Raw genomic sequence first — 24,430 nt, 5'->3', positions numbered from 1 at the left:
TTCCCTACCTTCACCCACATGGTCTGTCATACTAAAAGAAAAAAAATTTAGATTTTATTTGTTCAAGACATACAAAAAAGGAATGAAGAGTTGAAGAATTCATATTTGATTCACCTAAAATTCAGAGACTCAACATACAGTTTTCATTTATAATTGTAGTTTATCTTCTGGAAAGCTGGAGAAATACAGTTCCTTTATATATAATGAAATTTATTCTGTGGTAAACTTAAATCTTTTTAGCAAGACCAGAGCCCAGAATTCAGCCATTACCTTGGGATGATCACGAAAACTAAAGCCAACTGTTTTTTGCTTTGTTTTGTTTTAGATTAGTAAGGTGATGATAACCATGAGCATTTATAATATTCTTTTAAAATTGGCCCTGTGAGGTTTTAAGACACAGAACTGAATGTACTGCCAGATATTTCTGCAGGAATCACAGATGTAAAAGAGAATTCTGCACACATATCCCCATCTCCAGCACCCAAATGAGACATATTTTGAGTTAAATCCTTTGGAATAAACTATTTTTAGAGAACTAACGGGGGGGTAGGAAACATTCTTCATAACCTTTTTCATAAAAAGCCATAATAGATATTTACATTTTAGTGACATCCTACACTGATTTGCCCTGTGATAGAGAAAGCCAAGCTGAACTACCATCATACCGTTTTTTGAACAAGCTGCAAAGTTTTGCCTACTCTGAAATTTGAGAGTTAACACATGATTCCCAGGCATGGGCATGGCTTGGCAAAAGTCAGAATACAGCATTGCTCAACATCATACTCTGTGCTCCCAGCCCAGCTTGTGCAGAAAACAATCTGGCCACGGAAGGGACAACCTGATCGGTTAGCGTTTGTGGTATAATTTTAAGTGCAATAGACTTTAAAATTGGCAAAAATAGAAAAAAATTCTAATTCTTCTTCCTATACAATTATTTTATATTTTGTCTTCTAATGATATTTATGTTAGGTTGAAATCCTGAAGCATTTTGTTCTCAGCCCAAAGAATGTCAGTAAACTGTGGTCATCTTCACTCCCACCGTGCCACATTTCAACTCGACTTTCAGAGAAGGGAGCTTGGCCGCAACCCGCCACAACCCACGTGCTTGTGTCCATGTGTTGTTTTGTCTTGTTTACCTGAAGGACTAGTGAAATAGAGCTCACAGAGTACCCATGCAGCACCTGGCCCCCGGGGACGCTATGCCTCAATTCTGGAAAGGCTAAGCCCCGCCAGAGCGGCAGCTGAATGGGCCTGTGGCTAAAGATTCCCAGGCTAGGCTGAACAGGCCTGTGGCTAAAGGCTCTCAGGCTAGGCTGGGACTTGAAACAAGCCTGTCTGGAGCACTGAAGTCAGCAAGAGCCCAAAGCAGTTTGCCTTCAGAAATGCGGCAGCCAAGTCACTCCACATTCCGTGTGCAGTAGAGCAGCTACTTGGAACGGCGGTTACAGCATAAAAGCAGTTACTCTCAGCCTCACCAGCTCATGCAAACCACTTTCAGGACAGATAACAGAAAATTTTATTTTTCCCAAGTAGTATGTAAGTAATATTTTTTATTTGAGGCATGAGTACTTGTCGTCAGTTTCACTTGTGAGGCACTAAAGCTGTCAGAATAGATGTCCATACCCAGTGGCCAGGCAGCATGTTCGTTCTTGATGTCATGAGTCTACATGGTCATTGTGGACTCTGGTGAAGCCAGGAGGGAAGCATTTGCATTTCTTTGTGACCTCTTGCTGCTTTGTACTGTGAGTAGCAAGGGAGGGCCACAATGCTTTCTCTTAGGAAGAAGCTCCGCAGCAAGGTCCTGAAAGCAGGAAGACTGTTGTCCCCTGTCAGACCTCTGTGCTGTGCTAGCTCAATGTGTATGAAAGAATCAGAGAGAAGTTTTGTTCTTCCTCTTTAAGACCAGATATGTAAATACTTAAAACAATCGGTATAAAGATGTAAAAGAGTGGGTAGCAAACCTGAAGTAAGGCAAGAAAAGCAAAAAAAGAATCATTTCTCATCAGACACACTATTCACGTATACGAGAGAAGAGCGTTACCACTTAGCTGAAACCTGGAGTAAGAGCAGCCCGCATACTGTGTCTGTGTCTGGCTCTGCCTGGGCGTGGATGCGTCCATTCTCCCCTCCTATGTGCTAAGTAGAATAGCCCACTCAGTGCTTTGTGCTTTGGAGGGATGTGAGCTGGGAAGGGCCCATTCCTACCCTTTCCTTTTTTTTTTCCTTCTCTTTAAGCTTATTTTATTCGTGAGAAAGAACACATGTGTGCACATATGAGAGAGAAAGGCACTCCTACAGGATCTCAACACACCATGTCCCCCTTCCTCAGCCCTCCAGCAGGTCAGGGTCAGGGGTGCCATGTACCTACATGTTTTCAGACCAGCTTGGGATCTCGGCCGGCAATGGGCCCCATGGCTTCCAGCTCTGTAGATCAGTGCACTTGCTAGCTAGGTCTTCCTGTCCTTTCTGAGAGCATCTTCTACACAATAGCCAGTCTCCATTGGTATTCTGGATGATTAAACTCGCTCTGGTGTTAAGTCAGAGTTGTCATGGAAGGGTACTGATTAGTCCACTTTGACTCTCAAGGTTTCTTGAGTGTTTGTTAGTGAGTATATTTATGATGAAAGAGCAGTTATTTTAGTTACTGTCACACAGAGCCCATAGAGATGTTTCGGTAGTGAATGTAATCATGTTCAGTAGTTTTTGGCTTTGGTTTTGTTTTCAATTTTTTTTTATTTCATTTTCTTTTATGTTTTTCATTTTATTCATTTTCAATCACATTATTTAGCTTTCAAAGTGAATATTTCAACATGTGAACATTTCTCCTTAGTCCAGTTGATAAAACTATAAAAGTATCTTCAACAAATAATACCACATTTCTTTGTCCCATTAATGCTTTGCCTCTCTACTTTTCTTCTAAATGTCCTTCCTCAGACTCTCCTCTCTCACACACGCTATACCTGGTATTCACATCCATTTACTGTGTTTCTATATCCTTTAATTTTTAATGTCATATTGTTTTGAGAAGTTTTTACTTTTAATTTATCTTTCTGATTGAAATTTTTATTAAGGCAATTGTAGAATCCCATGTAGTCACTGGAAGTACTGTAATACAGACAGCCCGGCACAGTGTGGTGTCCTAGGTGTGCTGCACAGTGGGCTGAGGACACACTGGAGGCCTGGCTTTTATTCCTGGCCTGCCCAGAAAAGCTGGGCAGTGGCACATGCCTGGAGTGCCCACAACTTGGGAGACTGGAGCAGGGCAATTACAGTATAGTGTGGGCCTGTGTACAATGTGCACACGCACTTTTACACACACACACACAAACACACAAAATAAGGCAGAAAGATCCCATGTATCCTTTACTCATTTTCTCATAGTGAAAACATTTTGTAAAACAATCGTACAGTATCACAACCAGGGTATTCATTGGTTACCATCCCCTTCAGACTTAGCTGTACTTGTGTGTGCACATTTAGTTCTGCGCAAGCTTACTACACACATGGGCCAGTACGTGCATTGCTTCATTCAGACAGGGAGCAGCTTCAGCACCAGAGACCCTTTTTGTTGCCCTTTCTAGCTGCACCCACTTGATTCCTGCCCCACTTTTCCCCAACCCCTCCCCTAGTCCCTTTCCCAACCACTCTTCCCACCCAGCCCACTAATAAGTTCTCTCATTTCTCTAATTTTTCTCATTTCAAGAGTGCTGCATAAATGGGGTGTAAGTGCACATTTGTTTGCAATCACTTGGGGCTGGCCTCTTCACTTAGCCTACCTCCTTGGAGAAGCTGCTGTGTGTGTCAGTCGTTTGTGCCTTCGTGCTGCTCAGTAGTTGTCTAGTGCACACCTGGACCACAGTTTACTTACTCATTTGCCTACCAAAGGGCATCTCAGCTGATTCCAGGTTTTGGCCATTGAGAATGTGGCTGCAATGAACATTTATATACAAGTTTTTTTGTGAACCTAAATTTTCATTTCTCTGTATAAAAACTCGAGTGCAGCTGCTACCATGATCAAATAAAAATAGTTTTGTAATTTTTAGTTTTGTTTGTTTGTTTTGCCATAAGGTTTGTGCACTCACTAGAAAGAGACAGAGAAAGAGAGAGAGGGAAAGTGAGAAATTACCCCCAGGGGTATGGTCATGCCCCAATACCTTCTCCTTCATTCTCCTCTCAGGATTTGGGCACATACATACACATACCCAGTCTGATTTTTGAACTACCCGATCTGGGACTTGAACCATGATGTCAACCATGTGGGACACAGCGCCTTGAACACCATGCCATCTGCCGGCCCAAAGTGTTTAATTTTATAAGAAACTGCCAAACTATCGGGTCATTGGAAAAGTCATGATACATTTTTGCATAGAAAGACAGAGAACACTATGCATAACTTTTCTGACAACCCAGTATATTCCAGAGTGGCTATACCATTTTACAGTCCTGTCAGCCACATATGAATGTCCATAACATTGGGTGTTTTTAGTACTTTTTAAATTTTTTAGCCATTCTGATTGCTATGTGTATATTGATTTTTAAATTGAAAGTTTTAGTTTTTTTACTACTTTTTACTTTTCCCACCTTAGACCATATTTCATGAGCTACTTTTAAAAATCTTTGAATACTGGGACCAGCAGATGGTGTAGTGATCATGTCGCTAGACTCCCACATGGCTAACTGTGGTTCAAGTCCTGGACCCGGTGGCTTGAAAATCATGCTGGGAGTGTATGCATATGTGCTTGAAAATCACGCTGGGAGAATGGAGAAGAAGAGATTGTGGTGTGGCCATCCTCCCTAGGGAGCGATCTCTCACTTTCCTCTCACTGTCTCTGTCTCTTATCTCTCTGGCAATTGCCCCTAAGGCAAAAACCTCAATTAATTAATTAATAAGTAAATAAAACAAACTTTGAGGCCGGCAGGTGGCATGGTGGTGAAGGGTGCTAGACTCTCACATGGCCAACCGTGGTTTGAGTCCAGGACCTGGTAGCTTGCTTTCTCACTTTCTCTCCCTCTCTCTCTCACTCTGTCCCTCTCTGGTCAAATTAAAATAAATAAATTCATAAATAAAAATAAAATCTTTTTTTTGGAGAGATTTTTGCTATAGGGCTCAAGCACTCGTCAGAAAGACAGCAGAGAGATACAGAGAGACAGAAAGCGAGATATCACTCCCCCGGGGGGGATGGCCATGCCACAATCCCTTCTCCTCCATTCTTCTTTCGGGATCTTGGGCATACACGCATACGCGCCTGGCGTGAGTTTAAGCCACTGGACCAGGACTCGAACTGTGCTCAACTACATGGGAGTCCAGCAACATAGCCATTACGCTAACTGTTGGTCCCAATAAAATAATTCTTTAAAAAAAAAAAAACTTTGAATATTATCTTTCTTTAGATAAACTTCATCAGTATAGGAAACTGATATCACTGTGGTTTGCATTCTCAGCCCCGGGAAGGGCCGACCCTCGAGAATCACAATTGGGAAGCTGGAGCGTCGGAGGGAGAGAGTGCTTTTACTACTGGGTTCCTTACAACCATCAGCTAATGTCAGTTAGGTGCAAAGCATATGGCAATGATATAGCTAGATAAAAGCATAGTGACTTTATTGATAATTTAAAAACCTTAGAGGGCCAGTCAGTAGCGTGGTGGTTAAGGCCTCTAGATCCCATACAGACTTAGCACCTGGAAGAACATGCGAGGCACACATGTGCGTGCCCAGATTCCCAAAAAGACAGAGCAATGGAGAAGGGATTGTGGTATGACCATGCCCCACAAGAGGTGCTTTTTCACTTTCTCTCTCTCTCTCTTTCTCCTTCTGTGTCCAGGAAACACATGCACCCTCTGGCAAAAAAAAAAAAAAAACACTCTAATCTTGTGTAGATTCTCAACTGGATTTCAGATGCAGCCTTAAAAATGAAGAAGAAGAAAAAAAAAACATTCCCAAGTACAAAGTGAGAGACAAAATTCCTCCTATTCTGAATCACTGTGTTCCTCCTGAGTTCTCAAGAAATTCCTGGAATGTTCCCCAAAGCCAAATTGTTTTTCTTAAGGCATCATACGCCACCTGAGAACCAGAGGACAGCCTAAATGCAGGGCCTCATGGACTTAGCTGCAGCAGGGGCCTCTTTACCCACAGCACAATGCCAGCTGCCGACTGGCCGAGAACTCGGTCCTGCAGCCTCACTGCCTTCACTTCCTCAAACGTCGGTTAGCAAGATTACCACTTCCATTTCCTGCTTTACACTTTGTTGCCCCTCCCCTGAAATGAAATAAAATAATGAAGAAATAAGCTGGAGGAAATTTTTCATCATCTTCAGTTTCTGGTGAATTTATGACCGTTGGAAGCGTAGGTATCATCAGGTAACTCTTCTCTAGAGTGGGGCCATGAAGTCTGCTCTGTTACCAGCTGAAAGAACTGCAGGAGAACTGTAACCAAGAATCCAAAGCAAACTGCCCTAGTAGGAAGACCCTCTGAGCACCCAGCAGAAGTAGGAGGCCGGCATGCTCACCTGCCCCAAGAGATAAACACTGGGTACACACACATGTTGGCTTCTGTGCAGCCTTGGGCAAGACAGCCCACGAGGGTGACTTTCTCTGTGCATAGAGACATTTAGTCAGAGAAAGATCATCCTAGTCAGGACCACTGTTGTCCCGCCCAGTATGTCTATCACCAGATCTCATCACCAGCCTGAGCCATACACTAAGGAGTCTTGGAATCTGCAAAGACATTATCATTGTCTACTGAAATAATGTGCCAGACACTATTCTACTTTTGTAAGATGTGTACATGTGATATTTTTTAACTAATGAAAGTCTGCGCTCTGCACATATTTCCTTAGTGTCTCCCTAGTGTCACTTACTCCTGCTTCCAGCCCCATCCAGGATTCCACATTACAGTCAGCTCTCATTTTTCCTTTGGCCCTGCTTGACTATAATGGTTTTTTACATTTTTTTTTCTTATGATGATGATGATGATGATGATCTTGATAGTTTGGAGGAGTACTTGTCAGGGATTCTGTAGAACCTCCTTAGAATTCGCCTACCTTATCATGCATGATGATGAGGCTGCTGCTGGAGCTCTGTGTTCTCAGCAGGAGAATCCTGGGGTACGGAACACAGGCTTCATCGTGTCCTGTCAAGTGTACACACTGTCAACACAACATAGTGCTGGTGATGCTGGCCTTGGTCACCTGGCTCAGGCGGTGTTGGACAGGGTTCTCCACTGCAAAGCAGCTTTTCTCCCTTCCCATCCTGCAGTCCTGGGAATGTGCAGCCTACACTTAAGGAAGGGAGAAGCTGACCTCTCTCCAAGATGGTGGAGAGATTGTCTGTGTGGGAGACCTGTCTCTTCTCCACTACTTACTGATTCATTCAGTTATTTCTATCACTATGGACTCAGGAATATTTGTTTTACACGTTGACTTATAATCCATTAGTATCTTGTTGCTTAAATTGTTCCAGCTTTTGTCACTGGGAGCTCTCAATTTGAACCATGTGTCCTTTCAACATACTCCCATCACTGTGGGTTTTTGTTTTGTTTCATTTTGAGCACTTCCCTACTTTCTGGCAGTACAAGATGCTCCAGTCTTATGCTGTATATTTCCTGTCCTAGTTCTTGAATCAGTCATTTCTCTAAAGAGCAACTGGTCCCTTTTCTTAAAGAACAGTACTAGATACCAAGAAATGCAGGAAGATTAAGACAATACAAGTTCACTTTAAGGCATTATAGAGTTGATACCAACTTCAGAAGTCATGGCCGGCTTCAGAAACAGGAATGCTGTCTTTGGAATGTTTGATATGTAGCTCTGACCACAAGGAGGGATTCTCTGGAAAAGGTGCTTTTCACAAAATTGTTCTGTAGATGGAGCTTCTTTCAGTTGTTTACTCATTTACAATTTCTTTTCTGCTACTTGGTTTTTAGTATCACTGGCAATCTTTCTGTCAGTGCTACGTGCATTATTTACTATCGTGTTCAGCATTTCTGGAAGAGCTAGCATGAGATCACCTCCTGCACATCAGCCTCAGTCTCGGGCTCATTCCAGATGCTGGTGGGCCTCTCTTCTTTATCTGCTCTGCTGGGCTTCTAAACTGCGTGCCAGCACTATCGCCTTCTCTAAATCATTTCAGGATGTCATCCACATGAAAGGTCTGTTCAAAATAAGGCTCCTTGTGATGGTCTAACATTCTTTTTATGAGTCTCTGGTGCCTAGATGCCATGGTTTCATGATCTGTGATGATATTGAAAGAATGTGCCTTCTCAAGTACTTCTTAAAATATGGTTTGACTAGATATGCAGTAGGTATTTTAACTCCTAGTTGTCAAATAGCTTTCTTTAGCATCATAAATTTGGTTTAAGAATTATTTATTTAATTTTATATATTATAATTATTATTATTTTCAATTTGACCAGAGAGGAAAGTGCAAAAGCAAGCCACCAGGTCTGGAACATGAACTACAGTCAACCACGTGGCATCCAGCATCTCAACTACCACACCACCTGCCGGCCCTGATAAATTCTGTTTTAATAGAAATCTGGCATCCTAACTGAGGAGAATTTTAGCTGTGGTGTCTTTGATGAAGTTGTACTAGGCAGTAAGTGGGAATTAAGTTAAATTTATCTGGGTCTTCTCTTCCTTTGTTGTGCTTATTGTTCCCCAGTATAAATCTGTAGTTTTTTGGGTTTTTTGTTTGTTTGTTTGTTTGTTTTTAATATATATGATCAGTTATTTAATTAGGTTCTTGGCAAAAAAAAAATCTAGAACACCAATTTGTGAGGATAAACTCCATCTGTAAGGGCAAACACAGATCACAGGTAGCCCTGGAGCTGCGGAACAGCTTTGATTTTTGGTAAAATTTGTGAATCCACAGTTTTGTGATCAATCTTGTGCTGCTCTGAAATCTCGTACTTCTCCTTCTCTGTGTCAAAGATCTCATCTTCCTGGTATCTGGGCTTCCGCAGTTTCTTTTTCTTGAAGTAAGCATTGGTAAGGTGCTTTGGGATTTTTACTTTGCTAATATCAATTTTCGTGGAGATCAATTTTCGTGGAGGTGGCAATGACAAATTTCTGGTGTGTTCTACACAGTGGAACTCGATTGAGAACCAGTGGTCCAGTTACAAGGAGCAAGCCACCGCTCAGCTGCTTCAGAAAAACCACTCTCTTGCCTCTGTAGGTCCATTGAGGAGGATCAGAATGGTCCTGTGAGTGATGCTGGCTTGCAGTTTTCTCACATGCTGACTGAAGGGTTTTTTGCCGAGGTTCAACAGCTTTTGAGGCACATCTTCAGTAGGATAATACCTAGGCATTTTGCACAGTTTAACCACCCGGGTACCACCATTCTTGTCTCCGCCAACCAATTTTGTGACAATCGCAAGAACCTTCTCCTTCTTTTTCTTTTCAATCCTGGATTTAGTGGCCAAGTATTTCCTCTTGTACATGGCCTTCCTGGAATACATGGCAGACCGGAAGTATCTGGCGATGCCCCGGACTAGGACAGGGTTTCGGCTGCAATGGGGCTTCCCCTTCTTGGGCTTTTTAGCCTTGGGGTCACCCTTTTTAACCTTGCCACTGGCATCAGCCTTCTTGGCTTCAGGTTTCTTCTCCTTAGTGTCCTGCTTTGCAGCTTTATCACCTGCCGTCGTGTATTGTGGGAAAGAGCTAAATCTGTAGTTCTAAGACATAACATTTTATGAAAGATTCTTAAGTCATAACAGTGATTTTATACATTTTTCTTTTTAAAGATTTTTGTTATACGGTGTGTGCACTTGCCAGAGAGACTGAAAGAGACAGAAAGACAGAAAATGAAAATCATGGCCGTGAGCAGGGGGAGGAGGTATGGCCACGCCACTATCCCTTCTCCTCCATTCTCCTCTTGGGATCTTGGGCACACACACACACACACACACGTGCACGCGCCTGGCCCCTGGGTCTGGGACTTGAACTGCAGTCTACTACGTAGGAGTCTAGCAACGTAGCCATTACGCCAGCTGCTGCTCTTGGCCTGGCAAGAGTTTTAAGTCACCAGGTCTGGGACTCAAACCATGGTCAACTACATAGAAGTCCAGTTACATAACCATTACGTCATCTGCTTTTCCCAATGATTAGATATTAAAAGGCCTCAGTTCAAGAGACCAGCAGTTAGCATAATGGCTATGTCGCTGGATTCCCATGTAGTCGACCGTGGTTCGCATCCCGGACCCGGTGGCTTAAAACTCATGCTGGGCTCACGTGCGTATGTGCCCAAGATCCCAAGAGGAGAATGGAGGAGAAGGGATTGCGGTGTGGCCATCTCCCCTGGGTGGTGATTTCTCACTTTCTGTCTCTCTGTCTCTCTCTGTCTATCTGGGGAGTGCACGCCCCCTATAGCTAAAACCTCTAAAAAAAAAAAAAAAGGCCTCAGTTCAACAAATTCGTTAGGTCCCACTCTCTAGGGATTTTCAGGCTAGGTAAGCAAAATGGTCTATTTGTTTTAACTGTCTCTCAAAAAGGTAGATTATTTCTTTAAAAGTCACCAAATTGTTTGATTTGCCCATGACTTTTTTTCCCTCTCAGTCATAGTTGTCCAGAAAAGAGTATATAGAGCTCCCTTTTCAGGAAGGAACTACACATTGATGTATCACTCAGGCTCAGGACAAGGAAATCTGTTTTACCTTAAACAGAAAGATTTGCTAAGGGAGTTGTTTATTTGTTTTGTTTTAATTTTTGAGATGCTTTTGCTGTAAGGCTTGTGCACTCACCATAGAGACAGAGAGAGACAGAAGGTAAGAAATAACCCCTAGGAAGATCACCATGCTGCAGTCCCTTGTCCTCCATTCTCCTCTCGAGATTGTAGGCATGCACATACACACGCCTGCTGTAAGTTTTAAGCCGCTGGGTCTGGGACTCAAACCACAGTCTACTACGTGAGAGCCCAGCAATGTAACCATTATGCCATTTGCTGGTTCCTTTGTATTTTTTCTAGAGAGAGTTTTGCTGTAGGGCACATGTGCTTGCCAGAGAGACAGAGAGAGACAGAAAACAAGAAATCGACCCCATGGGGGATGGCCATACCTCAATCCCTTCTCCTCCATTCTTCTTTTAGGATTTTGGGACCACACACACATGCTCGACCTGAGTTTCAAGCCGCCAAGTCCAGGACTCAAACCGTGGTCGGCCATGTGGGAATCCAAAGATGTAACCATTATGCAATCTGCTGGTCCTACTAAGGGAGTTTAAATGGTTAATCGAATCTTTGAGTAAACTGAAGAAACGGACTCCAAGTTTAACTGTTAAGCAACTTGGAAGAGCCAGGTGGCTCTGGGACTTTAGCTGGCCACCTAGGCCCCTGAGCCACAGCTAATAGCAAGGAGTTCTGTGATCCAGAAGCTGGTGCTGCTGCTTCCATTCTAAAACCACTCAGTGTGGGCCACAGCTGGATCAGCAGACTGCGTGCTTCCGTGCTACCTTTTGTGCCTGCAGAGCTAGCAGCAGCTCCTGACATTGTTGGTCATTTTATGCTCCTTGGCAGAAGTAACATAGTCAGGCCAGACCCTTTGCCTGATTAACAGGTCCTGAGTCACAAGGGAACAGGATGGTTAGAGTTAGTCTCCTGCCTCTGGAGTTCAGTGAGGCCCAGAGGTGATGGAGCTCTTCATAGCCACCAAAGGAGCTCACAGGAATTCATCAGAAAGAGAGAAGTAAGATGTGTGAGAGAGCACAGATAACAAGAAAGCCACAAGTCCTGCGATTTTTGTCGTGGAATACCATTAACTGTGCAATGTGGGATGCGTAAACTTATGTTTTTATATTTTAACTTAATGCTCTACTTTCTTTTTTAAAAAAAATTATTTAATTTTATTATCTTTTTATAGTTTATTTAATTTTATTATCATCTTTTTTTTTTTTAATTTTTCTACAGAGAGGGAATGAGGGAGAGAGAGAGAAAAAGCAAGCTACCTGGTCCAGACTCGAACCATGGTCAGCCATCTGGGAGTCCAGTCCCTTTAACCACCACACTGCCTACTGGCCCATCATTTTTTTGTCTTTTTAATTTTACCAGGGAGAGAGACAGAGAGAAAGAGTAAGAAAGCAAGTCACCAGGTCCAGGACTCAAACTACAGTCCGCCATGTGGGAGTCCGGTGCCTTAACCATCATGCCACCTGCTGGCCCCATGTTCTACTTTCTTAAAAAATCCAAAGCTCAATTTTTTCAATGCATACATTACTTGGTCATAAGTATTCAAACTGAAATTTTATCATAGGGACTAAACCATTGAACTGTAATTTAAAAGGATTTTTTATTTACAGAGGAGGCTGAAAGCAGTTATGTATATTTGAAGTACATTTTAAATTCTTTTAAATAAGCCTTTGTGAAAAGAGGTATTGCAAACATTAAGAAATTAAATAAATATAAGATTAATCAGTTTGGACTTTTCCTGTGCTATTTGCTTGCTACTCCAGTGTGTGAACTTGTATTATTTGGGGAATTTTTTTTTTAAATTTCTACAGCATGTAAAATGTGATAGATTCATGTCTGCTCTTTATCTGTAGCAAGATTCAAATCCACAAATCAACTCAAGCACCAGCTATAAATGAGACCTTGTTTAAAGACTGTGAGCACTACAGATAATGTGCTAATGATGGGATTATTAAGTAGTAAGTGTCAAGGGCTTAATAGCTCTTGAATTTACAGACTGCAGGTGGTGATATGAAGTCTAAAAATCGGCCACTGCCCTGTCCAGACTCCCCACTGACTGTTGCAGCATGGCCCACCCAGCATGCAGACAGGCTGGGGAAGAAGATAGTGAGTTCCCTGAAGACCTGTATGCTCAGTGGTGAGATGAAATGGAATCCTTGCAGGTTGGCCAGGGAGAGAAAACCAGTGCCTTTAGACATAGGCTTGACTTTGCTATGGCCTGCCACAGATCCACGCAGAACCCCAGGCCCTAGTATGGTGGCTAGGCCCATGCGGCTTCCAGGTACTACCTGAAACTTCCTGGCGTGTGAGGATTTAAATTCATCACCGTAGCTGAGAGTGCCCTGAAGAGGGACATGTGTTGAACAGTGACCTTCAGGGACAAGGACTTGACTTGGCTTATTGTGAACTCACCCCCCGGGTTCTGCATGCACAGGTCAAGGTACCCCATGGTTTTCTGTGGAATCTGTCATAAGTGACTCTTGTAAAGCATTCATTGTTTTCTTATTCAAAAAAAAAAAAAGAGCTCACTAATGAGAGAGGAAAATTTAATGATTGTTTAAATAGCAGGGATTTTTGTTTTGGTTTTGCCTTAGGGCGTACATGCCCTATAGAAATAGAGACAGTGAGAGAGAGGGTGAGAAATCACACCCCAGCAGGGATGGCCATACCACAGTCCCACCTCTTCCATTCTCCTGGGTTTTTGGGCATGCACATACATGTGCCTGGTATGATTTTCAGACCACTGAGTTTGGGACTCAAGCCATAGTCAGCCATGTGAGAGTCCAGTGCCTTAACTACCACCTCACCTCCTGGCCCCCAAAAAAGCAATTTTTAATTATATGAGTCTGTTGCTTAGAAAACTCAACAAAATGCAGTTTGGTGGAAGATAGCACAGATTTGGGGGGACTAGTAGATGGTGTAATGGTTACATTGCTGAACTCCCACTTAGTTGACCACAGTTTGAATCCTTGAACCGGTGACTTGAAACTCATGCCAGGAGCATGGGCATGCATGTGTGTGTGCCCAAAATCCCAAGAGGAGGATGGAAGAGAAGGGATTGCAGCTTGCCATCTCCCCGAGGGGATGATTTCTCGCTTTCTGTCTGTCTATTTCTCCAGCGAGCGCCCTCACCCTATAGCAAAAGTCTCTCTATGAAAAAGACAGAGAGAGAGAGATAGAGAGAGAGAGAGAAGGAAGGAAGAAAAGAGAAAGAAAGAAATTTTGGAAATTATAAAGGTCTTAAAATGGATCTCATTCATACATGAGGATTTGTGTATATGAGATCTTGTAGACTGAACCTGGAATATTCTCCCTTTTTTTTCATTTTCTATTTATATTTCATTGTTGTACATCCTTGTACAGTAAAATATGGTCCTTGAAGCGTGTATACACTGGAAATAAAATTTAAAATATTATCATGTTCATCATCTTCAACAAAGAACATTACATTATTAATGTATCTTCTTTTTTTTCTTCTGGAGAGGTTTTTGCTATAGGGCGCGTGCACTCACCAGACAGAGAGAGAGACTTAGAGACAGAAAGCAAGAAATTCTCCCCCCCAGGGGGGATGGTCACGCCGCAATCCCTTTTCCATTCTCCTCTCGGGATCTTGGGCACGCATGCACACGTGCCCGGCATGAGTCCTAAGCCACCGGGTCCAGGACGCAAACCATGGTCGACTACATGGGAGTCTAGCGACATAACCGTTATGCTAACTGCTGGTTCCCATTATTAATGTGTCTTTGATTTTCATTCTACCAGGTTTTATGTATATATAATGATGCATATAATTGCAAAGTCCTTTTTCTTCCTCTGTTATAATATACTGTTCTATTGGGTCACTGGAAAAGTCATGGTGCATTTTTGCAAAGAGAAAATGCATCATGACTTTTCCAACAACCCTATATAACCTATTTGCCTTGTTTACATGTATTCTTGTGTCTTGTAAATGTTTTTTCCTGAGCCCTAACCCTTATGCAGTCTCTGGAATCTTCAGTCTTTAGACTCTTTCAGTTTCTGACATAGAGTATAGATATTCAGCACATAGTGAGTGGAGACATAACAGTGTTTGTCTTTTATAGCCTGGCTTATTTCACTTAGCAGTGAATCTTCTAGATTTATCTACTTTAGGCCAAATTACAGGATCTCCTTTTTCTTTTTAGATGAGTAGTAGTCTACTGTGTATATGTGCCACATTTTCTTAATCCAGTCATTGGTCATTGACTCTTAGGTTGACTCCATGTCTTAACTGACATGAATAATGTTGTAATAAAAATGGATGAGCAAATATCTCTCCAATAGTCAGAAAATAAGAGTGGAATTGGAGTCATATGGTAGTTCTATTTATTATTATTATTATTTCACTTTTTTCTAGAGGGTATGAATACTTGCCAGAGAGGTGGGGGTGCACTCCCTATGAGGAATGGTCATACTACAATCCTTTCCATCCATCTCTTCAATATTTGAGGATTTGGGGCCTGGTGCATGTGTTTCTCAAGTTACCAGGTCCAGGACTCATACCACACAGTCAGCCCTGTGGGGTCCAGCTTTCTTAATGATGAGGACATGGAGCCATCCCAGTAGTTCTTTTTTTTTGGAGAGGTTTTTGGTATAGGGAACATGTGCTCACCAGAAAGACAGAGAGACACAAAGTGAGAGATCACCCTCCAGGGGATGGCCATGCCGCAATCCCTTCTCCTCCATTCTCCTCTCGGTATCTTGGGCACACGTACACACACACCTGGCTTGAGTTTAAGCCACCGGGTCCAGGACTCAAACCATGGTCAACGACATGGAAGTCCAGTGACACAGCCATTATGCCAACTGCTGGTCCCATCAGTAGTTCTATTTTTATAATTTTTAGGAACTTCTATATTATTCTCCACAGTGGCTGCACTAGTTTACATTCCCACCAACAATGCATGAGAGTTCCTTTTCTCTACAACTTCACCAGCACTTATTCTTTCTTTTTTAAAATGAGAATTTGTAATATTGTAACACTTTGTTCTACTTCATTGAAAACTATTGCTAGTCTGTTGGTCTTCTCAGCAACATCTTACACTTAAATAATAGTCTAATTTGTAAAAGTCTTAAAACTTGAATAAAATATATACAACTTCTTTTTTTTTTCTTCTCCTAGCCAAGCTGGGCTCCTTTATTTTCAGGGGTGAGGACCACAGAAACTGCTCTATTTACAGCCCTCAAGGACAGAACCACTGGCCCTACTCAGTGGGCACCATCTTAAGCCCTGCAAACTCCAAGGATGCCAGTGAATTTTGGGCAGACTGATGGGCTGGTTTTCTGGGTCAGCGCTCCTCTTCCCTGACAACTTCTCTTTTTAAGTGGGATATGTTTCTTAGCCAGATTTTGTCCTGTATTATTATTTATCATAGAAATACTGATGTTCAGGAGTTGGGTGGAGTAGAGAGTAGGGGGCGGTAGTCGGGGGTGGTGGGAGAAGGAGGAGGAGGTGAATCACTTTTTTTTTTCCGAAGCAGGAGTGGAAGCCTAAATTTCAGGAGGGTGAAAGAGTGCTGTGTTTTCATGGACCTCTTCTTTATGAAACAAAGTGTGTGAAAGTTGCCATAAAAGATAAGCAAGTGTAATATTTTATACATTACAGTGGTTGGAATAAAAATTGGGATGAATGGGTTCTAGAGAGCAGAGTACTCAAATACGTGGACACCAATCTGCAGGAACAGCAAGAACTTCAAAAAGCCAATCAGGAGCAGTATGCAGAGGGCAAGATGAGAGGGACTGCGCCAGGAAAGAAGACATCTGGTCTGCAACAGAAAAAGGTTGAAGTGGACACAAAAAAGAACAAACAGAAAACACCTGGGAATGGAGATGGCGCAGAACCAGTGAGACACCTCAGCCTCCTCGGAAGAAAAGGGCCCGGGTAGATCCTACTGTTGAAAATGAGGAAACACAGGACCAGCAGTTAGCATAATGACTATGTCACTGGACTCCCACGTAGTCGACTGTGGTTCACATCCCGGACCCGGTGGCTTAAAACTCACGCTGGGTGTGTGTGTGTGCATGCCCAAGATCCTGAGAGGAGAATGGAGGAGAAGGGATTGTGATGTGGCCATCCCCCCTGGGGGTGATTTCTTGCTTTCTGTCTCTCTGTCTCTGTCTGTTTGGCGAGCACACCCGCCCTATAGTGAAAACCTCTCCAAAAAAAAAGAAAATGAGGAAACATTTATGAACAGAGTTGAAGTTAAAGTAAAGATTCCTGAAGAACTAAAACCATGGCTTGTTGATGACTGGGACTTAATTACCAGGCAAAAATAGCTCTTTTATCTTCCTGCTAAGAAGAATGTGGATTCCATTTTGGAGGATTATGCGAATTATAAGAAATCTCAAGGAAACACCGATAATAAGGAGTACGCTGTGAATGAAGTGGCAGGTATACAAGAACACTTCAACGTCATGTTGGGCACTCATCTGCTCTACAAGTTTGAGAGACCACAGTATGCCAAGATCCTTGCAGATCACCCTGATGCGCCATGTCCCAGGTGTATGGAGCACCTTATCTTCTGAGATTATTTGTACAGATTGGTGCGATGTTGGCCTATACACCTCTTGATGAGAAGAGCCTTTATTACTGAATTATCTTCACGATTTCCTAAAGTACCTGGCAAAGAATTCTGCAACTTTGTTTAGTGCCAGCGATTATGAAGTGGCTCCCCCAGAGTACCATCGGAAAGCTGTGTGAGGGGCTCACTCGCTCATCTGTGTTTGGATCTCTGTAAACACATTTTTGTTCTTAGTCCTTCTCTTGTACAAACTATGTACTTTGAAGATGTTAGTGTACAACAGAATTGATGTTTGTTTCTGTTTGATTTTAAACAGAGAAAATAAAAGGGGTTCGGCTCCTTTTTCCTTTTCTTTCTTTTCATTTCAAAGTTGCTGCCAGTGTATTCAATGATGGACAACAGAGACATGCTGTAGTGTGTTTCATTGCCTAGTTGACAAAGCTGCTTTGAATGCTGGTGGTTCTATTCCTTTGACACTACGCACTTTTATAATATGTGTTAATTCTATATGACAAAATGCTCTGATTCCTAGTGCCAAAGGTTCTATTCAGTGTATATAACTGGACACACTTGTGCTCCTTTTTTTTTTTTTTTTTAATGGTGCTTAAAGTAAAGAGCCCATCCTTTGCAAGTTATCCATGTTGTTCCTTAGGCATTATCTTCACTCAAATTGTTGAAGAATGGTGGCTTGTTTCATGGTTTCGTATTTGTGTCCAATGCATGTTTTAACATGGTAGACACAATGCATTGTGTAGCTATAGTTTTCTGAAGTCAATCTTTTAGGAATTGTTTTTCAGATCTTCAATAAATTTTTCTTTAAATTTCAAGAAAAAAGAAATACTAATGTTCAGATGATTATTAAGTATATGATTATTAAGTATATGTATTGTCTTCTGCTCTAGGTAGTGTTAGTCTTCACACTATTAGAACTCTGACATTCTTTTTAAGAGAAAGCTGCAATTTGACAATTAGTGGAATATTTCCTATGTGTATTATATAAAAAAAAAAAAAAAAAACCAAACTTCAAACTGCTTTAATATAAACAGTATTATTCCAAGTGGAAAGCCTTTCCTTGCCACCCCCATGAAATAGGAATTTACCTACATGTTACCATGACCTGATAGAACAATACTAACACATCCTTGCTGTTTACTGACGGTTGGTTTTTTCCATGATATGTTTTCAAATATATAAACTTTTTTAGGTCATTCATCATAGTGCATGACATGTAAGACGCTTTTAATTGCAGTATTTAAACTCAGAGCAGTGTCAACAGTGGCTTAGGGTGTGGTATTCACAGTTTTTGAACCTGTGGACTCCACCCTCTACCCTGGCTGCAGCTGAGAACAGCATGCTGGTGGCTAGTCCTCAGCAGTGACTCCAGGTCACACCTGTTTAGCTACTTGGCCAAGCCAGTCCTGTGGTGGTGTCCAGTGAAGGGCCCTAGGGATTGCAGGCTCCCCTGTCTGCCTCCTCAGTTACCCCCCTTAATTCCACACCTGGTAAGGGAGGTTCTGTTCATGCACAGCAGATGGAAACAGAAGTTGGTTCTGTCTTCTTAGCACCCTCACTTCCCAGCATCCAAGGCATTTCACAGAGAATGTTCCTGTGATGATGGGGCAAATATGTCGCCTTCTATTTAGTTCATGCTAATTGAACACTTAGGAACATTATGAAGGCCTCTGTGTACGTCATGTGGGCCTAGGGGTATAGAGCATTGAACAGAGAAGGAGCCAACTGTTGAGAAGTTTTCTTCCCAATGAGGCAGAGACAGGCAGTAAAGTAAATATGATCATTTCAATTGGTTTGTAGCTATGCAGCTTTGGACAAATTATCAGTGTACTTTCTGCATCACTTCTCTCATCTATAAAATGGAGATTGTAATGGTCTCCCTTCATGTGCCTGAGATAGTAATGAGAGAACACTCATAGAACACACAGAACAAGGACTGGCACATGGCAAATGTTAAGTGCTCAGAAAACACCTTCTCTTACTGTGAGAAGTAGTGTGCATGCGATGGAGTAGCCTGGGCAGGAGTGTGAAAGTGACCTTGGAATAATAGTGAGGGAAAGCCTAGGAAGGAGACCTCTGAGGTCGGTCCTAAATGATGAGGTGTAGCCAGCCATAGAAAGTACTGTGAAAGGGGCCAGCAGGTTACGGTATGGCAGTTGAGGCACTGGACTCCCACATGGCTGACCGCAGTTCAAGTCTCGGGCCAGGCGGCTTGCTTTCTCACTCTCTCTCTCTCTCTCTTCCTCTGCTGAGAACCCATGCTCTGTAGCAATTTTTTTTTGTATTTTATTTTTTTCTTTAGTATTATTATTATTTATACATTCAATTCCTATACATCACTGAGATTTTAAAGAGACTTTACCCAGCATGATTTATACCTCAGTTCTCTGAAGCAAATTTTAAAAATAATTATTATTATCAGTAAACTTGAAAAAATGATTCTTTTAAAAAAATACTGTGAGACCAACTTTCCAGACAAAGGGACTGACTGTTGCAAAGGAAAGGATGGGCTCGGTTTGCTCAAAGTGCCGAAAGAGCACTGGTCTTCCTGGGCCAAGGGAGCCAGAATCCATGATGGAAGATAAGCACAGAGAGGAGGCCATGGCCAGGAGTCTGCTTCATTACAAGGACACCGAGAAACCTCGAAGGTTTACTTTTTCTTTTTTTTAAATTATTTATTATTATTTATACATTCAATTGCTATGCATCATTTAGATTATAAAGAGATTTTGTCCAACATGATATGTGCCACACACCCTCAAAGGTTTTCCACATGGGATGGATGTAATCCAGTCTGGCTGCTCTAGATCAAATGGAATGTGGAAGCACAAGAGTGAAGACTGCAAAAAAAGTTGGGCTATTTCAGGAATCTAGACAGGCCAGACTGGTGCACTGGGTCAAATGCTAATGGGGAAACAGAAAAATAAATTCGGGATCTAGCTTAGAAACAAAGCTCACGGTACTCACAGAAGATTGGATGTGGAGTGACAAGAATGGGACTCGGGACAGCTGAGGTTGTTGGGTGGGTGGTTTGATTATTGGGATGGTGGTGACAGGGAGATTTGGCTGTGGGAATCTAGAGTTCTAGTGCTGGCCTGCCAGGATGGAGAACAGCTGAAGAAAGTAAAGGTGCTACATACTTGTAAGGAGGGGGAGCAGTCAGCCAGGCAGGAGTGATCTTTCTTTTCACAGAATATCATAAAGCAAGTCACATCTAGCCATTGTAGCAGAAAACTTTTTAAAGTTGATTTTAATTAATGGATTTTCTTCCTTAAAGTAATACATAAGCCAGTGTAACAGAGACACCTAAATATATACAGGCATTTAGTAAGTTACATACATACGTTAACTTGTGTGTGTGTGTATACACACACACATAAATATATGGATCAAAGGTTTAAACATACAAACTTAAACCATAAAAGTTCTAGATCAAAAGCCAGCTGAGGTAACATGGTAGTTAGGGCGCCAGATTCTCACATGGTCAATTCCACAGTTTGGCCAATTCCACAGTTTGAGTCCCAGACCGAGAGGCTTGAAAACACCCCAGGCGCGTATGTGTGTGAGCCCAAAATCCCAAGAGGAGAATGGAGGAGAAGGGATTGCATTGCGGCCATCCCCCTGGGGGTGATTTCTCACTTTCTTTCTCTCTTTCTCTTTCTATAGCAAGTACATGGGCCTTATAGCAAAAATAATTTTTTTTAAAAGTTCCGAACAAATTATGGGAGAATTATCTTGAGGTAGAAGTTTTTTTCTGTGAATCAACATCCATGAATTCCAAATAAAATATTATTAAATTCTATTAAACCTGCATGGTAAAGTGAAAAAGTTAAATGCCAAATTGGGAATATATATATTTGTAATTCATATTTTTTCCCATCTTTCCTTTTAATCCAATGGCCACAGCAGGAACTTAAAAAGGTACATATTTTTTTTCCCTAGAATAAGTCATGTTTTTCAAAGCAAAGCAAAAGTCAAGTTTGAGTGATTTTTACTCAGAAGCACAGATATGCAAAACTCCTAATGTATTCATCCCAATTATCTTAAATATTAAGAGAAGAGACTTGATGCTTCTAACTTAACTTCCTAGAGTTTTTATAGAAGATTACAGACTTCAGGATCAGATACTTCTACCACTGTTTGTTTCAGGTACTAGTTGGTTTTTAAAAAAATTTTTTTAATCTTTTTATTTTTTTCTTTTATTTTAAAATTTTTTTCCCATTTCATTTTCTTCCATACATCCAATCACATTATTACATTATTATTAGTCTTACAAAATGGATATTTCAATAGGTGAACATTTCTCCCTAGTACTGTTGATAAAACTACAAAATATCTTCAACAGATAATACCACACCTCTTTGTGCCATTAATGCTTTGCCTCCCTGTCCCTCCCCCAAATGTCCTTCCTCTTTCGCACACACTATATCTGGCATTTGCATCTATATACTGTGTTTCTATATCCTTTAGTCAATTAGTTTCCATCATAGAGTGCAGACACTCAGTATATATTAAGTGGGGACATACAATGTCTCTCCTTCATAACCTGGCTTGCTTCACTCAGCGGTAACTCTTCCATATTCATCCACCTCCTGTCAAAATCCAGGGTTTTGTTGTTTTTTATGGATGAATAGTATTCCATAGAGTATATGTGCCACAGTTTTTCAATCCATTCATCAGTTCATGGGCATTTGGGTTGGTCCCATGTCTTAGCAATTGTGAATAGTGCCGTAATAAACATCGATGTGCAAGCACTTTTCCAATTAAGTATTCTTCTGTCCTTTGGGTAGATACCAAGGAGTGGGATTGCTGGATCATATGGTAGCTCTATTTGTAGATTTTTGAGGAATCTCCAAAATGTTCTCCACAGTGGTTGGACCAATTTACATTCCCACCAGTAGTGTAAGAGAGTTCTGTTTTCACCACACCCCCGTGAGCACTTACCATGTTTTGTTTTTTTAATCTTAGACATTCTGACTGGGGTTAGGTGGTATCTCATTGTTGTTTTGATCTGCATTTCTCTTACAGTGAGGGATGTTGAGCAGTTTTTCATTCATATTACATAGAGACTTTAAAAATGGAATTAAAATATGAGTATTTTGGTGAAAAAAATATATATGAATAATTTTTTATAAAACACTTTTGAAGACCCCTCATGAAGCACTAATAGAAATGAATAGGAAAAAGACCAAGTCTAAACATGGGCAAAGGATATGAACACAGAGTTCTTAGGAAAAAATTTACATTTGGAGCCAGCAGGTGGTATCATTAAAGCCTGGACTCCCACATGTCTGGCCATGGTTCCAGTCCTGAATGTGGCAGCTTGAAAATCATGCAAGGTGCATGTGCACACATGCCCAAAATTCTAGGAGAAGGGATTGCTGTGTGGCAACCCTCCTGGTAGGTGATTTCTCACTTTCCCCCTCTCTGTCCTCTCTGCAGGTGTCCTATGGCAAAAAAAAAAAAAAAAAAAAAAAGGAAAGAAAGAAAGAAAAACTTACATATTAAAGGGTGCTCAAAGTTTCATGCTAGTGAACTACAAATTAAAATAACACTGTTATCTGGGACGAGCAGTTGTAATGGCTATGTTGCTGGACTCCCATGTACTCAACCGTGGTTCAGGTCCCAGACCTGGTGGCTTAAACTCATGCTGGGCACATGTACATGTGGGCACAAGATCCCGAGAGAAGAATGGAAGAGAAGGGATTGCAGCATGACCATACCCCCTGAGGGATGATTTCTCTCTTCCTGTCTCTCGGTCTCTCTCTCTCTCTCTCTGGCAAGCGCATGTGCCCTAAAGTGAAAAAAAAAAAAAACCTCCCCACAAAAAATAAATAACACTGTTATCATTTCTTCTCAATTTTTCAGAAATCCAGAATTGTAATAGCATTTGTTTGGTAAGGCTGAGATGAACACTCTCCTAGGTAGAGGGAAGGTAAATCAAGAGCACTTCAGTGGTGTGTATGAATGCAAGTATGTGTGTGTGAATCACACCCACAGAGCACTTCCACTTTTTGGAATTTACCTTACAGATACTCTTGCCTGCAAGTACAGGTTATTCTGTGGCCTACTATTGGTGATAGCAAGAAGTGGAAGTAGCTGCTGGGGTCAGCATGGCACAAGCACATGATGGAGTGCTGTGCAACTTCTGCACAGCTGCAGGGAAGAGTGAGGAAGCACTCCACAATCCAGGAGAGGAGCATCTATGTGTTGGTTAAATAGGAAACGCAAGGAGTAGCCAGGTGTATTGCATGTGCTATGTTCCTTGGATACATAGAAACTCTAGAAGTGTATGAAGGAAGCAAGTAGCTGATTGCCTGTGGAGGGCAGATGGGAACCAGGGGAAGGGAGGTTAGGAGTGGGAGGGGAAACTCTACTGTTTTCCTCTAAACTTTCAAACTTGTAATTATATATATTACTTACTTAGAACACCTAAAGGCATTTTATACATAGTATAAAATTTTGCTCTTGGGATTTTTAAACTTTATTACTGTTTTGGAAAGTAGCAAATAACATTTAGTAATAAAGATACACTGACCTAATAATCCCTGAAATTTAATTCACAAGAAACAAACAAAAACTAAACATGTACACTATTCTTGTTCATAGTAGCAATGCATGTAATAATGAGGGGCAAAAATCAGAAGCAGCCTCAATGTACAGTGTTGAGAAAATTATTTAATTGATGATGACATACAGTTTGATAGAATATTAAACCATTACTTAAGTTAATTAAGGCCATAATGAAACATTTATTTACTCAAACAATTGTATGCCTGCTATGTGTCAGGCATTTTTCTTGGTGTTAGGGACATAGCAATAAATAACCCCCCAAAAAAGAAGAGAGAGAGAGAGAAAACCCATGCATTCCTGGAGCTTATATTATTTTAGATAAGACTGGCAGCAGATAGTTACAAAAGTAGTAGTGATTGCCACCTAGATTAAGTTGGATAAGGGAAGAGTGAGGACCAAAGGGTTGCTGTTTTTACATAAAAATTGAGGAAAACCTCATTGAGAAGATAAATTTGACCCCCGGGGACCCCGCGCCGAGCGAGCGAGGCGGCGGCGGGCGGAGTAGGCCCTGCGCCGGCCCACCTGGCCTGGCTGCAGCCCCCGCCACCCCCAGGACCTGCACCAAGCAAGGCGGCAGGAGGCTGGCCCCCCACCCAGGGGCCTGCCCAGCGTTCAGCTGCCTCTCCGGGCCGGCGG

General features: G+C 41.8%; 1 protein-coding gene and 1 pseudogene across 6 annotated transcripts in view; both read left to right on the top strand.

The window, feature by feature from the left end:
* The window catches only part of SPIDR (scaffold protein involved in DNA repair), a 532,009-nt gene that overhangs the window by 378,046 nt on the left and 129,533 nt on the right, over positions 1-24,430 (top strand). The window lies entirely within an intron of this gene.
* Positions 16,174-17,608, top strand: LOC102500200 (mortality factor 4-like protein 1; annotated as a pseudogene).

This window comes from Tupaia chinensis, unplaced genomic scaffold, assembly GCF_000334495.1.
Source record: "Tupaia chinensis unplaced genomic scaffold, TupChi_1.0 Scaffold148488_1, whole genome shotgun sequence".
In the NCBI taxonomy this organism is placed as follows: Eukaryota; Metazoa; Chordata; class Mammalia; order Scandentia; family Tupaiidae; genus Tupaia; species Tupaia belangeri.
The sequence above is the reverse complement of the archived record's forward strand: the minus strand, read 5'-3'. Positions and strand labels throughout refer to the sequence as shown.